At 37.4% G+C, this 13,793-nt stretch overlaps 1 long non-coding RNA gene across 2 annotated transcripts in view; it reads left to right on the top strand.

Moving 5' to 3' along the window:
• The first annotated feature begins 15 nt into the window (after window positions 1–15).
• LOC111093380 overlaps window positions 16–13,793 on the top strand; it is a 39,045-nt gene continuing 25,267 nt past the window's right edge. For both annotated transcript variants that reach the window (XR_005381366.1, XR_005381367.1), the window contains exon 1: window positions 16–130. This is a non-coding gene — a long non-coding RNA (uncharacterized LOC111093380). The remainder of the gene's footprint in view (window positions 131–13,793) is intronic.

Below are 13,793 nucleotides of genomic sequence, written 5' to 3'. Positions count from 1 at the left end.
CCTTTGCCTGGCTGTCCAAGGGATATTGTTGTCTTGAAGCCCAGTAACTTTACTAGGATATGTCTGAGTTCATTTCCCCTTGAATATTATGTGGACTTTCTTATGTGGATACAAACTTATTTTATTTCAGGTAAATGTTCTCAAATTATATTTTAAAAGTTTGTTATAATTCAATGCTTTCTTCTTCAGCAGCCCTGATTATGCATATGTTGACTCCCATTCCCCATTCCCCTTTCCTACCCTCTGTATCTCTTTTTATCTTTCAACTCTTTCCTCAGTTGTTACTCATTTATCTTCCTTTCTTCCTTCCTCCACCCCCACCCTGTTTTTCTGTCCTCTGTCCCCCACTGTGTCCTTAGCAGTGTCTATCTAGCCTCCCTGGTGCTTCTTCCAATTTCACTTTCATTTCTGTGTTGGTTTTTTTTTCCCCTTCAACCTTTATCCTAAGCTCTGCTAGATCAGATTTCACCTTCTCCTCTGTTGCCTCTTGATGTCTTCTCTGAGCTCTTGCATCTCTGATTTGTGTTCTTCCTTCATAGAACAATTGCTCCACCAAGCTTTTTAAATTTGGGGGAGAGGAAGTTTGCTCATACTTTTCATCTATCCTGTGGCAATATTTTCTGCTGCTTGTTTCATTCTCTTCCTGGGCTTCTGTTAACCCTCTGATTTGTTTCTTTTTGACTTTGCAATTATGGGTGTTTTCCTCTACCAGATGTTTACAAAAGTTCACACTGGGGAAGAAGGGCCAAAGCCAAGTGGAACTTTTTTTTATGTTACAGAGTCTTGTGTAAGTTTGTTTTTCTTAAATCAGTGGAATTTAGCAGCTATGAGGTTTTTCCAAAGCAAAGTTACTTTTCTCTCCCTCTGGCAGAGATAGACCACTTTCTACAAATATGGCGTGTTTCTGTGATTTCGCTCTTAGCCTCACTTTGTTCTTCTTGGAATAAGACCAGGTAAGAAGGTGCTCCTCTTGCCAGCATATGCACTGTTTCTGTGCTTGCCTATAAGATATTGAGTTTTGCACTTCAGGGTAAACCTCCATCTTTCAAGTGTGTTTTTTTCTTTTTCAAGATCTGTGCTACGGTGCCCTCTCTCTTAATGTATTCCTAAATAATCTCCACTCCTTTCAGCACCCCTTCCACTTATTTTATAGTTTGGTTATTTCTAGCTATTTCTTAGTTTTGTTAGATATGGAGTATATCTTTTTCTATTGAATAGTTTCCATATACACACACAAAGTCTCTTCCATCCTTTTAAAATTACTGTTATTTGGATATGTTTTCTTAAGACCCCTAATGTAATAAATCATACAAGACATCCAAATATATTAGGTTTCATGCTTCCTCCATATTTTTATCTATGAGATAACTGACCAAAAAAGCTTAGAGAACACTGAAGTCAAGAAAATCATGTGTATCAAATGCTATTATAAAGGTAAATATGTAAAGCTGTTGGTCCAGAGAGAAGTAACATGTTTCTTTTCTATAAGCCTAATTAGATATCACACACTATGTGGGCAGTAATCTTGTGTTCAGGAATAATATCTGCTCAAAGCATAATAACAATGACATAATTTTGATAGTTGTACAGTTTAATAGTATATTTTGCAAAGCATCTTCACATACATTATTTCATTGGATCCTCCAAATAACCCATTGAATGGGATATTATTACTTCCTATTTACAAATATGGAAAATGAGGCCCCTAGAGATCAAGTAACTGGTTTATGGTCACATAGTAGAATGTCAAACCCTGGTTGCAGGGGTCCTCAACCACTCCCTGAGATTTAGGAAGTGATAATTTCCCTTGGTAGGATATGGACCCATATAAAAAACAAGACCCAGTGTTTAAGAAGCTACCATGTCACAAGACTCTCCTAATCAAAACACATTAATCCTGAATTCTCCCTTTTTTTAAAGATTTATTTATTTTAGAGAGAGAGAAGGAGGAAGGAGGGACCGAGGGAGATGGAGGAAGAATCTCAAGCAGACTTCCTGCTGAGTGCAGAGTCCAACACAGGGCTGGATCTTAGGACCGTGAGATCATGACCTGAGCTGAAATCAAGAGTCAAATACTTAATTAACTGAGCCACCCAGGCACCCATTGTTTACTTTTTTTTTTTTTAATGAGGTAAAACAGAAAGAAATGTCCGTTTGTTCAAATACTCAAAATAACTTTTTCAAAATCTGTTATATTGGCTCCACAGAACAAAAAGAAGAGGAGCTTTATTCATTCTTCAGTTTATTAGATCAATGTATGCATTCAAGTCAGGTAACTGAAACCAACAAGGATTTCAGAATGAGAGTTGGAAAATAGTCTAATAATCTTTGTTACCTTCCACATTTTATTTTCAACTTATTCAGCGTTCAGATGACCAGTGACTTGGTATCAAGTCAATTACAATTTGAGAGTACATCAAATAATCATCACTTAAAATGTCAGAATAGCTTCATTCTTTTGAAATAAACTGCCTCTTCCATAATTTATTCTGATGCTTCATGGCCAGATGAATGCAATCAAATAATGGAAACTTCTATCAATTCTGAATGTTGCTTAGGCACAGCCAAGTGTGTGGTATTTTATTGATTTACTAGTATAGTCAGACTATGTGTGTGTGAATAGATTAGCATGCTCAAAGATTTCAAAAATGTGTAAACATTTTGAATTTGTCATCCTCTGACAATCACACCAGTTGTTGTCACAAATTTATGAACTTAAAACTATTTGAATAAGTTTGTTTTTTATTTTTATTTTTTATTTTTTAAGATTGTTTTTTAATGTAATTAAAAGAACTCAAATCACAGATAACAGAGAGATTTTTCCAATAAATATTTAAAAATAATATTGAGAATTTGGGAATGGTAAAATTTAGGCTTTGGAATAGCTGGCAATCTCTCTTTAACAAATATTTTTGTGTAGAAGTGTTCACTTTTTACCTATTAAAACATAAGTTACAAAGATACAAAAAAGAAAGAAAGTAATACATATTTGTGTATTTAGAATCTCATGTGAACCTGAAAATTGAGAAGAGACTTTTTTATATGAAATTATCACCCAGCTTTCTGTACCTAATTCTATGGGCCTTAAAATGGCTAATTAAAACCTAACTGTATTTCTTAGTTAATTCAGTTGACAGTTAACCTTAGGGAATATTTTGGCAATTAATTATATACATTGACAATTTTTGTATGGTGGATATAAATTTATAGTGATACAGCTATAAAATCCCACCCCAGCAACCAAATTTTTGTTCATACAAAGGTCCAGATTAATCTTAATCAATAGTAAGAAATGTAATTGAGCTAGTTTGATAACTGATTATTTCCATAGTGCTTCAAAAAGCTTGTCATTCTTATGAATTATTTTTCTGCTGCGGTGTAATCTGCAAAAGGGTGTATATTTCTTTTTTTAAAAAATTTTTATTTATTTATTCGACAGAGAAAGAGCACAAGCAGGGGGAGCAGCAGGGAGAGGGAGAAGCAGACTCCCCACTGTGAAGGGAGCCCATGCAGGGAGCCCATGTGGGCCTATAGGATCATGACCTGAGCTAAAGGCAGATGCTTAACTGATTGAGCCATCCAGCCACCCCAGGATGTATATTTCTAAGTGGCACACATTAGTGAATAAATAAGAATCTCTCACTCTCCCTCTTTCATACACACACATATACACACACATAAACATGACTTAAGTTAAATTTGTACTCACTTGCAAGTTTTACTCTATTTCAGACTCTTAATAAACAACTATTCTGAGCCTAAGAACTTTCTAGGTTAAAAATATGATAGAAACTCATACCAAAGGAATTTATAGTCTAATTAGGAGACAAGGCTTTGAAGATATAAACTGATTAGAGGAGTAAGAACTAAATCAGGAACCAAAATATTAGAGGTTTGGGGGCAGAGCACTATTGAGTTATTGCATTTCAAGGAGGAGGTGGCTCTGTGTGGTTAGAGGAAGAGATGCATGAGTGATGGCCTGGTGGTGTGATGAAAGCTGCAGTGGCTCTAGGTGTCTTGTGAAAGCCAGGGGAAGATTTTTTTTTAATTTATTTTTTATTGGTGTTCAATTTACTAACATACAGAATAACCCCCAGTGCCCGTCACCCATTCACTCCCACCCCCCGCCCTCCTCCCCTTCTACCACCCCTAGTTCGTTTCCCAGAGTTAGCAGTCTTTACGTTCTGTCTCCCTTTCTGATATTTCCCACACATTTCTTCTTCCTTCCCTTATATTCCCTTTCACTATTATTTATATTCCCCAAATGAATGAGAACATATAATGTTTGTCCTTCTCTGACTGACTTACTTCACTCAGCATAATACCCTCCAGTTCCATCCACGTTGAAGCAAATGGTGGGTATTTGTCATTTCTAATAGCTGAGTAATATTCCATTGTATACATCAACCACATCTTCTTTATCCATTCATCTTTCGTTGGACACCGAGGCTCCTTCCACAGTTTGGCTATCGTGGCCATTGCTGCTATAAACATCGGGGTGCAGGTGTCCTGGCGTTTCATTGCATTTGTATCTTTGGGGTAAATCCCCAACAGTGCAATTGCTGGGTCGTAGGGCAGGTATATTTTTAACTGTTTGAGGAACCTCCACACAGTTTTCCAGAGTGGCTGCACCAGTTCACATTCCCACCAACAGTGTAAGAGGGTTCCCTTTTCTCCGCATCCTCTCCAACATTTGTGGTTTCCTGCCTTGTTAATTTGCCCCATTCTCACTGGTGTGAGGTGGTATCTCATTGTGGTTTTGATTTGTATTTCCCTGATGGCAAGTGATGCAGAGCATTTTCTCATGTGCATGTTGGCCATGTCTATGTCTTCCTCTGTGAGATTTCTGTTCATGTCTTTTGCCCATTTCATGATTGGATTGTTTGTTTCTTTGGTGTTGAGTTTAATAAGTTCTTTATAGATCTTGGAAACTAGCCCTTTATCTGATACGTCATTTGCAAATATCTTCTCCCATTCTGTAGGTTGTCTTTTAGTTTTGTTGACTGTATCCTTTGCTGTGCAAAAGCTTCTTATCTTGATGAAGTCCCAATAGTTCATTTTTGCTTTTGTTTCTTTTGCCTTCGTGGATGTATCTTGTAAGAAGTTACTATGGCCGAGTTCAAAAAGGGTGTTGCCTGTGTTCTTCTCTAGGATTTTGATGGAATCTTGTCTCACATTTAGATCTTTCATCCATTTTGAGTTTATCTTTGTGTATGGTGAAAGAGAGTGGTCTAGTTTCATTCTTCTGCATGTGGATGTCCAATTTTCCCAGCACCATTTATTGAAGAGACTGTCTTTCTTCCAATGGATAGTATTTCCTCCTTTATCGAATATTAGTTGACGCATTCCTGGAAAGCCACAAACTACCAAAACTGGAACAGGAAGAAATAGAAAACCTTAACAGGCCAATAACCAGGGAGGAAATTGAAGCAGTCATCAAAAACCTCCCAAGACACAAGAGTCCAGGGCCAGATGGCTTCCCAGGGGAATTTTATCAAACGTTTAAAGAAGAAACCATACCTATACTCCTAAAGCTGTTTGGAAAGATAGAAAGAGATGGAGTACTTCCAAATTCGTTCTATGAGGCCAGCATCACCTTAATTCCAAAACCAGACAAAGACCCCACCAAAAAGGAGAATTACAGACCAATATCCCTGATGAATATGGATGCAAAAATTCTCAACAAGATACTGGCCAATAGGATCCAATAGTACATTAAGAAAATTATTCACCATGACCAAGTAGGATTTATCCCTGGGACACAAGGCTGGTTCAACACCCGTAAAACAATCAATGTGATTCATCATATCAGCAAGAGAAAAACCAAGAACCATATGATCCTCTCATTAGATGCAGAGAAAGCATTTGACAAAATACAGCAGCCATTCCTGATCAAAACTCTTCAGAGTGTAGGGATAGAGGGAACATTCCTCAGCATCTTAAAAGCCATCTATGAAAAGCCCACAGCAAATATCATTCTCAATGGGGAAGCACTGGGAGCCTTTCCCCTAAGATCAGGAACAAGACAGGGATGTCCACTCTCACCACTGCTGTTCAACATAGTACTGGAAGTCCTAGCCTCAGCAATCAGACAACAAAAAGACATTAAAGGCATTCAAATTGGCAAAGAAGAAGTCAAACTCTCCCTCTTCGCTGATGACATGATACTCTACATAGAAAACCCAAAAGTCTCCACCCCAAGATTGCTAGAACTCATACAGCAATTCGGTAGCGTGGCAGGATACAAAATCAATGCCCAGAAATCAGTGGCATTTCTATACACTAACAATGAGACTGAAGAAAGAGAAATTAAGGAGTCAATCCCATTTACAATTGCACCCAAAAGCATAAGATACCTAGGAATAAACCTAACCAAAGATGTAAAGGATCTATACCCTCAAAACTATAGAACACTTCTGAAAGAAATTGAGGAAGACACAAAGAGATGGAAAAATATTCCATGCTCATGGATTGGCAGAATTAATATTGTGAAAATGTCAATGTTACCCAGGGCAATATACACGTTTAATGCAATCCCTATCAAAATACCATGGACTTTCTTCAGAGAGTTAGAACAAATTATTTTAAGATTTGTGTGGAATCAGAAAAGACCCCAATAGCCAGGGGAATTTTAAAAAAGAAAACCATATCTGGGGGCATCACAATGCCAGATTTCAGGTTGTACTACAAAGCTGTGGTCATCAAGACAGTGTGGTACTGGCACAAAAACAGACACATGGATCAGTGGAACAGAATAGAGAATCCAGAAGTGAACCCTGAACTTTATGGTCAGGGGAAGATTATAGTAGAGACAGGGAGATGACTTCAGAGGTGTCACCCACAATAGGACTTAAACTGAAGAAATTGTGGGGGAGGTGAAGATTAGCAGATCACCTTGATGCTACCAATATGAAGACTAAAGAATTTTTTTTACTGGTATTGAAAATTGTATTTGGAAGGCAGATTTAGAGATTCTAAATGATTGCTTTCTTCAAAGTCCTAGTTACTCCATGCCACCATCTACTTTGTGGGGTCTGTGGTTTCCAAGCCAAATTGACAAATGTTTGTGGAGTGAAGATTCCATGCTCAGCCCTGGGAAGATTCCATTTCTGTGCCTCCCACACTCTACTCCAGCCATTTGGAATGGGTATCAGAAGCCGCCTGCACCAGTAAGCACCCTGCTATATGCAAAAACAGTCATTTATGCAGACAGTGTGGGAGAGAAGAAAAAATTACTGCGTTTTCCATTACCCAGTGAATTCCCATCCATCCACCCCTTACCAGTGAATTAAGTGTAAATAAATAAATACAACCAAGTTCACTGGTAACCTTTAGTGCCTTCCATTAATCAGAGTAATAAGGGTCTTTACTAGGGTCTTCACTGATGCTGTAGAAAGAAAAATGGTGACATGAGGTCAGTTTAACCCCAGCCCTGTGACACTTTGTCAATACAATATTGGCAATTCAGTTATGGTGAAAAATAAGTGCATTATTTAGTTGTTAGGAGTTAGTAAATAGATTATTTATTATGTTGTCTGTCATCAATCAGAAGCCCAAGCCAATAAGATACCAGCTGCCTGAGTAATTTTCCTGCAAAGGCCTGAAACAGTTCTCTTGGGCTCCCTCCCTCCCTCCCCACTATGTCCCTCCCTCCCTCCCTTCCTCCCTCTCTCTCCCTCCCTCTGTGTGTGTGTGTTAGAAAATGTTATGTGAAGTTGATGAATGTGGGAATTTATTAACAGGAAATGAAAACTGATAGGTATTTAACATTTAATGTGAAATAATCTACTATAACATAAAAAATTCAAAATAATACTAACTGTTTTAATTGTCCATGGTAATTAAACTGTCACTGTGGTAATTAAAAAGATAGGTGGATAGTAAGGTATTGACACAAGCTCTTCAAATAAAGCAGGCTAATATTAAAACTAAATTTAACTTAAATTGAATGATTGCCTGGTTCTCTTCGCTGTGTTTGTGTGTGTGTGTGTATGCATGTAGCAGCATCAAAATCTATTTTTATCAGTGTTTACCGTGGATAAACCCCAAGTAACTGAGTCAGCATGTGTTAAAAGTACCTGGTAATAAAAATTCCTGGTAGTAAAATCTCACTTTTACTAAAGGGAAGAGATTATTTACTATATAGTGAGAGAACTATAGGCTGGCTCTTTGGGAAATGTGTGTACCTGTGTGTGTGTGTGTGTGTGTGTGTGTGTGTGTGTTCATCTCATATCACATATCTAAATAAATTCTGGATGAATTCAAGTTAAAAATTTTTTTTTTTCAAGTTAAAATTTTTAAATTAAACAGACAACTTAAAAATATTAAAGTAAATATATGTCAAATCTCTTGAAGACAAGGAAAATATCTGGACTTGAAATTCCATAAAAATCCTATGAATCTTCTATTCTCAGTCTGTCCTTGTCTGGTTTTGGTATAAAGAAGTACAAGCCTTATAAAATATCTTGGGGAGTGTTTCCTCTTTCTGTATTTTCCAGAACAGTTTGTTGAATATTAGTTTGGCCTATTAGAACTTAACTAGTGTTTTCTTTATGGGAAGATTTTTAACTAATGTTTTTCTTTCTTTTATAATTATGAAATGCAAGCTATTTCTTATTGAATCAGTTTTGCAAAGTTGTATTTTCCCAGGAATTTGTCCATTACATCTACTCGTTTAATCCAGTTGGCATAATCTTGTTTGTAGTATTCCTTAATTACATTTTTATTTATTTATTTTTTTTTTCTTAATTACATTTTTAGATTCCAACTCCATATATAGTTATGTTTCCCTTTTCTTCTTTATGGTGATCATTTCCATTTTCTTTTCTTGATCAGCATTACAAAAAATTTCTCTATTTGATTTGTCTTTTAAGACAAACAACTTTCATTTCTTTTATTCTATTGTTTACTTTTTCATTGATTACTGTTTTGATCTTTGTTATATTCTTCCCTTTAGGGATCCCTGGGTGGCGCAGAGGTTTAGCGCCTGCCTTTGGCCCAGGGCGCGATCCTGGAGACCTGGGATCGAATCCCGCATTGGGCTCCCGGTGCATGGAGCCTGCTTCTCCATCAGCCTGTGTCTCTGCCTCTCTCTCTCTATCTCAATCTCTCTCTCTGTGACTATCATAAATAAATAAAAATTAAAAAAAAAGAAGGGGAAAAAAATATTCTTCCCTTTACATTTTTTTTAAAAAATTTATTTATTTATTCATGAGAGACACAGAAAGAGAGACAGAAACAGAGGCAGAGGGAGAAGCAGGTTCCCCACAAGGAGCTCAATGCAGAATTTGATCCTGGGACTCTGGGATCACACCCTGAGCCAAAGGTAGATGCCCAACCACTGAGCCATCCAGGCGTCCCTCCCTTTACATTTTTAAATTTATTCTGTTCTACCTTTTAAAGCGTTTTAGTTGGATACCATTCGTTAATTTTTATCTTTTATTATTTTCTAATTTAAGCACTTAATTGTGTAAAATACTACTTTTGCTATATCCTAGTGAAAGTTTTGACATGTATAATTTTCACAATTCATGCAACAGACATTTTTAAAAAGCCTAATAGAATTTAATCTTTGACCCAGAAGATGCCACTAACCTGACCATTTCAGACTCCTTGAAAATTTAGGCAAATCTGCCCCTAACATGTTTGGTGGCTGGGGCAAGAGTAAAAATGAAATGTCTACATATCTACATCTAAATGCATAGAAATTATAAATCAAGCCTACAAACTTTACTTGTATTTCAATCCTCTCACTTTAAAAAATATACCTTCATACAACCAACTAGAAAATTTGGTGTAAAACCAAATGGTTTTTATGTCACTGAAAGTTGGCAAAATTGTAATAACAACTGAAGTTAATATTGCACCTGTCTGGGTATTCTTTTGATAGGTGAGTTTTTTGACTAAGAAAAGTAAGGACTTACATAATTCATAAATTATTATATGCTTATTTCATTGAATATATTTTTCTTGCCTTCACTTCAGAAAAATCACTTATTTTTTAAAATTTCTTGATGAATTTTTTAAAGTTTTTATTTAAATTCCTAGTTAGTTAACATACAATGTAATGATAGTTTTGGGTATACAGTATAGTGATTCAACACTTCCATACAACACCCTGTGCTCATCGCAAGTGCACTCCTTAATCCTTATCACCTATTTCACCCATCTCCCCTCCCACCTACCCTCTGGTAACCATCATTTTGTTCTCTAGAGTTAAGAATGCGTTTCTTGGTTTGATTCTCTCTCTCTCTCTCTCTTTTTATTCCCCTTTGCTCATTTGTGTTGTTTCTTAAGTTTCACATATGAGTGAAATCAGATCATGTTTGTCTTTCAGAAAAATCACTTAATCACTTATTGTGATTGAGACACTTACATAGTTTGTTTTCTACTAACGTTAATGATCTAAAAGATCAAAAAATAAATTGCAGTTTCACTCAAAGCATACATGTAAATATTTGCCCATCAAAATACACAGTTCAAAATTATTTCAAGAAACTGAAGCTTTCTGATGTAATTTTAGAATTTTTAATTACTGTTATATATTTGTATAACATAAAATCATTTGTAATTCTAGTTCCTGATGTCTCTCTAGTTTTTAATATATTGAATCAGTAAGTATCACACCTCATATATGGTGTATTAAACCTGCAAATCTGTGAACACAAGAGTAATATGAGTTATGTAGTACTGGAAAATTTTCTCTACTGTCATGTGCATCTGTCACAAATACTGTGTTAACTTGTGAGACCATCTAGAACCACAAGCTGGACACAAAAAGAAGCCCCCAAAATGGACACTTGAGACTACTGAGCAATATTTATTGCATGAGGACCTATTGCATTTACTCAGGAGGAAAGGCTTTCATAAATTGATTATTTTTTCTTTTACCTAAAGGTTTCCACTGCTCAAATCCTCCCTGCTTACTAAAGCAGTATCCATCTCCAACAACCCAAACCTCACCACAGTTAGACTTTATCACTCCGTGTTTAGATGCTATCCTGTACAAGTGTTTGCCTCTCTGGACTCTTAATGGAGTTAGTCATGAGAGCGGTTGTATAGGGTATGGTCATGCTGTGTCAGCACTTATATATGGGCGTTGTATGTGTGTGTTTAGATATGAGAATCTTTTCCAAAACATGGGCCCACAGCAGATCCTGTCTTGCCCAGCTCTAAGGGTAGTGCCAGTTCAGCTTTCCCATCCCAGCTGGCCCATCCCACTGTAATATATAGATATATAGACATATAGACATATAGACATATATCACAGTAGTTGTCAGGTAATCACCCTTCTTGCTGCTAGCTACTCTGGCCCTATCCTGCCATTTTTCCATTTGAAAGGGAGGAATCTTTAGAGACTATCTCTATCTCTAGCAATATCTCCAAAAGTGTGTCCTTTCTAGGGTTTAATTCTAGAACTCTTGTACTGTTCTATAGCCAAAGGTTCCCTTTAAGTACTCAGCGAGCTATCATTCTAGAAGTGGAAGCCCCCCCAATCCAAAATGGTGAGGTTTTCGATGCCATTGTCTCCTCATAAAATGATTGCAAGTTCTTGGAGACCAGGGCATACATGATACCTGGCACACTGTATGTGCTTAATAAATATTTATTGAAATACAATTGCCAAGGAAGTCAGAAAAGAAAGGACAGGCTTTATTTCATAAAAGCAAAAGCTCTGTATGTCAAGAAAATTCCCAATAGCCTTAAGACAATATCTGCAGCAAATATCGCAGAGAGATATCATCTTTAGTGTATATAGAGTTCATATAAATAGATGAGATAAAAACTAAAACTAATATGGTAAATGGGAAAAATAACCTAAAAGACGATTCTCAAAGAAGAATATAAAACTAGAAATAAACTCCATAACTGACACAATACTTTGGAACCAATCTGGCTCTCAAAGCTTCAAAATATTCACTTTATTTGACCTAATAATTCCACTGCTAAAAATCTAAGAGAGTCATAAATTTGGGGGGAAGAAAGTTTTATTTACTTAACTCAAGCACAGTAGGGCCTTTCTTGTTCTCTTACAGGATGTTCTCCAGCAACTTTGCTAAGGGCTGTAGTGGGAGGAGAGTCAGGACCCAGAATCCAGTCATTCAGATTCAACAAGATTACTGGAGCATTATAGAACCATAGATGTTTGCCCACTATTGAGTTTCATGCTGCCCATTGGCTGGGAGTAACCCTGCATCCCTGTAACACCATCAACACAGGGGCCTGATGGAAACACAGAAAGAGATTTTCAGATGGTCACACAGGTTGGGATGCAAAAATCACTCTAATCACATGCAAATTGCAAGTTTTTTTTTTCACATTTTTAACAGTAGCATTACAACTTAGAAATAGTCCTGTAGCGTGTTAGCTCCAAGTGGCATTGAGCCCTTTGGAATTGTGGGGCTTCAATTCAAGAGGAATGGCTTCAAAAGCTTATTAACAGAAGGGTCAGAACATCTCAGTTTACCCAACCAGCTTCCCAGGCCACTTTATGGACCAGAAGCTCTCTGCCCAGGTAGCCCCTCCTCGGTGATTGTTAATACAAATGATTTTCTTTGGAACCATGGCAACACAGAGCTTAGAAACTGACAGCGGGTCCCTAGCTGTCCATCAGAAAGCACTAAAGCACCATGCTGCTGCCTGCTGTTAGGAGAGCTTTTTACCACCACCAGGCTCCTTGTCATTTCTCTGCAGAATGTACTCAGCTGGATCAGCCTGTAATACACTAACGTGATTTCAACTAAACGACAGAGCAAAATACCAGAGGAGTAGGGTACTTGGAACAGAAAAGAAAGGGAATGAAATAACTATCATTACCTCCCTAAACTTCAACAACTATGAAAGAGCCCTCTTCCTGAGAAGTCCAGATCCCTAATTTCAGACAGTGTAATGGCAGCCAGCTTTGCAGAATGGAAGGAGAAACACTTGTCTGCTGATAAGATGTCTTTCCTCTCCCATTAAGCAGGTGGAGATGAGCCTCTGGATCAGTCCCAGCCCAAGGTTTGGGCCCCTGACCTCATAGTCTGTTTGATCCTGAAACAGTGGTTTGTAGACTCCATTTAGAATCTTACTGAAAATTCATAACTCTGGATGCCCATTCTGGAGAAATGTGCACATGCTACTCTGTACACAGTATTGGTGGAGCACAGACCCCAGAAACCCAGACATGGAGCCCCTTATACCATGAGCTGGTCCCCTCTGCACTCTTGCCCCCACTCCCCATATCTGTGTCTGTAGCATGCCTCCTTGATGGACCATGGGGCTTTATTCTGACCTAAGAAGCAGCATTACAAGCTTTCCCAGCACAGAGTTCCAGGAGATCCATGGATAGACTGTCCTCACTGCTTTGTCCTTAATCGTTTGTGGTAAAGAATCAGCTCCCCAGAGACCCTTCCCAATAGACTTCCCTCTCAGGGGAGTTATGAGCAGTTCTCTAATAATGTCAAAAACCAGTTTGGTGCTAAGGAAAAACAAAAACAATTATAGTAAGACATTAAGAGCAAAATTACTTAAGGCTTTTTTTAAAAATTGGTATTCTAGCTGCATTTTTCAACTTAGAGTCATAAAATCATTTCCCAAGCCAGAAGTATCATTATCCTCATTTCACAGGTGGAAAACCGAGAATTACAGAGAGGTTAATGACTGTGTCTAAAAGCACACAGCACGCCCTCATCAGAAGGAGCTGGAATTACAGGTATAGTCAAGGGCTCATACTGTTCTGTGATAACCCAAACTTTATGAACAAGTTTGGCTTGGCCCTAATTGGCATTCAATTTTAAAAAATGTCTTTCATT

Source organism: Canis lupus, chromosome 30 (assembly GCF_011100685.1).
Source record: "Canis lupus familiaris isolate Mischka breed German Shepherd chromosome 30, alternate assembly UU_Cfam_GSD_1.0, whole genome shotgun sequence".
NCBI classification, from domain to species: domain Eukaryota; kingdom Metazoa; phylum Chordata; class Mammalia; order Carnivora; family Canidae; genus Canis; species Canis lupus.
The sequence above is the reverse complement of the archived record's forward strand: the minus strand, read 5'-3'. Positions and strand labels throughout refer to the sequence as shown.